This window comes from Mixophyes fleayi, chromosome 3 (genome assembly GCF_038048845.1).
Source record: "Mixophyes fleayi isolate aMixFle1 chromosome 3, aMixFle1.hap1, whole genome shotgun sequence".
Lineage (NCBI taxonomy): Eukaryota > Metazoa > Chordata > Amphibia > Anura > Limnodynastidae > Mixophyes > Mixophyes fleayi.
The window spans coordinates 226869510-226873385 of NC_134404.1; positions in this window are offsets into that span (position 1 = coordinate 226869510).

Sequence of the window (3876 nt, forward strand, 5' to 3'; positions counted from 1 at the left end):
ATAGCACATACTGCTTAATATATGTTAATGTCAGACCCAAAGCAGAAAAGAATACAAGAATGCATGGGAGGGAGGTCTCTACTTCATTTTGTTATTTAATAGAAAACAGTATTTAGAGGTGTTTTCTTTTTCTTGCCTGTTCGCTGATTGTGAGTGCATCAGTGCCAGATTGGGAATTTAAAGCAGCCCTGAAAAAAAATCAGAAAGTGGCCTCGTGTATGAGGGACCAAAACAACTGTAGGTGGGGCCAACACAAAGCAGGCAGAGTTGTTACACGTTTAGCTGTAGCCACAATGATGGTAAGCCAGGACAACACCAGAGCAGGTATTGTGAAGGTACAAGTGAAGATGAGATATTTGTTAAATAGACTTACCTATGCAATGCATTCTTTCCCCCAGTATGGGTTACCTCTGACAATAGCAGAATTATTGCCATCAGTAACCCTTTGAAACGAGAAAGAGCCCTATTGATTTATTAAAGTGCTTTTAGCATTTTAATAAACCAGCACCCCGGGGCATGCAAAATCTGCAATGAGGAATCCCTAATTAGCTTTGTCTCAAAACCCTTTCAGCATGTGCACTGGGGGTTTGAGCATGACAACATAACAAAAGTTTACTATTGAGACACTAAGTTAAAATTATTAAAATCAGAAAATTGTTCTTATCTGCCATCATTGGGTTCAGTTATGTGGCATTGTTCTTCTGTTCATTCAAATAACTTCTGATTGGCAGCCAACAGCACTGGTTCTGCCTACCACATCAACTCCAGCAGAAGAGGAGGAAGGAGAGGCATGAAGAAGTGGAAGATGAGGTGTGAGAAGCTGGACAGTGGGCGGTGGGCGTACAGTAGATCTGAGAAAAAGGAGGGGGAACAGATGGGATGGGTGGACAAAAGGAGACATACATACTAAGGGGGAGAAATAAAGCGACAGGCATCCTTAGTTTGGAGACAGAGACAAAAACACACATGGGGAGAGAGAGACAGATGGTGAGAAATTGGTACACAAACAAAACTGGAGAAACAAATGAATACGCAAAGGAGGGAACAGAGGCGCACACACCCAAAATGGAGGACAGAGACGAACACATACTGGGAGGGACCTAATAAATCAATAGACATTGTGCAGTTCAGCCTATAAAGATGCTGGCCCATATTATTGAATTTGGGACCGTACCAGCCCACTCCTGCCTCAAATTTCCCAGTAACGACATGAGGGACCATCAGCTTACCGGGAAATATCCGGGTAAGGTCTATGGCCTATCCACCCCTGATAGTTCTCATGTTTAATAAAGGAACCTTAGGTTAATGTCACACAGATAATACATGCATCACCTTTTCCATGTCACGTATATTCACTTGATAGCAGTCAATGTAAACAGCATTTAGTCAGTGTAGACTGTTAGAACTAGACAGGACTAGACTAACAGGAAGAGCACTTCGTAAATGCTTGTTCACATAGGGTCTGATTTAAAGTTTAACACACTTTGCACCCCAAATGTATGAGAAAAAAAAAATTACAGTTTTAAATATATGTGCAGGGGCAAGCTGGCAAATTTTAGCCCGAGGTAGGGGTGGCAGCATACTCAGCTCAGCAAACTGTTAGGAACATTTTTAAAGGAAAAAAAAAATGTAGGTAGCCCAGTGACCCAGCCCAAGTTAGCCCACTATGGGTGCAGTTGCGGGGACAGATGTTCCTCTGGCCCCCAGTCCCTGTGTGTTAAGTCACACATGTGCTAAAATACATCTAAGTCAACACACATCATAATTTCTATGTCATGTGTACAAATACATATACTTAATCTGAGCAATAACATAGAGGTATGACTTGAGAGAGTAATAAACGAAAAAGTTGCATTACCCTATACGTACACAATATTAATGTAATGGAGCGCCATAAACACAAGATAGAAAAGTGTATGTTCCATATAAAATGTAACGAAATACAAACACTTCTACATCTGTAGATTACCGCTTTATAAATCCAATGGCGAATCTTCTTCCCATTTACTGCAGTAGTCAAAATGGAAAGTAAAAATAAGAAATCCAAGTAGATGGCTGCAACTTGACATTATAGTCGTGACTGTCATGAATGAAGTAGTATCAGCTGGAGGGTTCAAAAATGGACCAATCTCCCACTCTAAATGAGGCCCAGAGTGTTCCAGATGGAAATCAGCATAAGCAAATTGCTCTGATATCAAACAATCATTAGAGTGATTGAACACTTTGTTATGTCTATTTTTTTACTTTTTTTTTTTTTTGTGTAGAATGTCCAATAGTAACTCAGAATAGACTGGGGGATCTTGAGAAAAATATATTTTCATTTTTGCAGCTTCTGTTAGGTCTAACTGTACATTTTCTGTAACGAAATTTGAAGATACATTAGTATATTATTAGCATATTTGCAGTTAGTGCTGTAAATGAAAGCACTCTAAATTTGCAGTTCTACACTAATCGAACTCCCTTCATTATTTGCTTGAAAAAAAGAAATAGTAAAAAAAGAATACTAGAAGGAAAAATAAATAAATAAATTTACTCCACCCAGCCAGTGGCCCTACATATTATGGAGGTTTTATAGTGGTGGTGAGCAATAAACGACCGGTGGGCCACCAGTGGCCTAGTGAGCCTACATCTGCAACCCCAGCTCTATGTTCATGATCTAACTCTATCTTTGCTTTGTTATAGCAGAGAATAAGACTGAACAGGAGCACCTGGCTTGTGATCTAGTCTGCGGATGGCATGCAGCACAACCAATCAGAGTAGGAAAGAGTGTAGTGCATTATTCACCATGTGATTTCCCCCCTCAGTGGTGCACGCAGGGGGGGTTTCTGAGTCTCTAGAAACCCCCCCCCTGCGCTAAGTGGCCACTGTCCTATACAGCAGCCGCGGCGCTGTCAAAGAAGCGTCCGCGACGGTGCTGTAGTGTATACAGCACCGCCGCGGACGCTTCTTAGACAGCGCCGCGGCTGCTGTATAGGACAGAGCTCATGAAACGGAGCTGCTGCTCTCTCTCTGTTTTTTTTTTTTGGGGGGGGGGGGTCAGGGGGGGGGGGGGGACAATCCTCCGTGCGCCCCTGCCCCTTCCTCTGCGGGTTTCGGCTGTGTAGGAGCATACTTGCCTACTCCTATACCCCATGGGAAAGCAGGCCTTTTTCCTATTAAAGTGGGTAGGACGGGTGCCTAAGTGCATACTTGCCAACTTTTCCTCGTTGGGAGATCCCGGGGGAGGTGGGCGTGTGGGGGCGGGGCTTGACAAATCACACCATTTCGAGGGCACAATATTTGTGTCATTAAGCCCCGCCCCTGCCACTTATCTATTGCGGGGGTGAGAACCGGGAGGTTGCCCTGCTCTCCCAGAAGCCCAGAAATGCGGGAGTCTCCTGGACATTCCGGGAGAGTAGGTAACTATGCATTAAAGAAAAGCAGCTCATGAATCTCTAGAGACTGAAGTGTATTTTACATTTCTGTCTCCATTACTGAAGTCATGTTGTCTTACCTGTCAGTCTTTGATTAAATCTTGGTCTCCATGAAAATGGCCACCTCCATAGGCATCAATACATGGACATAGGACACAATTTCTGAACTGTGTCATCATGCCACAGATGGCGAAGCCAACCACGTCTTGTACTGGCTCAGCATCAGGGAGAATGCCAGACTCTTCAGGGAGTGAGGGAGATCACCCCGATTTCAGGGAGTCTCCCTGACATTCAGGGAGAGTTGGAAGTATGCCTAAGTGATGTGATTCAGATCATTGCATCAGTTTGGCCCTGCTCTGCGATTTTTCGATTCTGCCATTTGACTGCAAGAGGCAAGACTAAAATGAGGTGATTTGCACAACCACGTGCCCTGCACTTTCCATGTGACCTCCCCTCCAGTTGA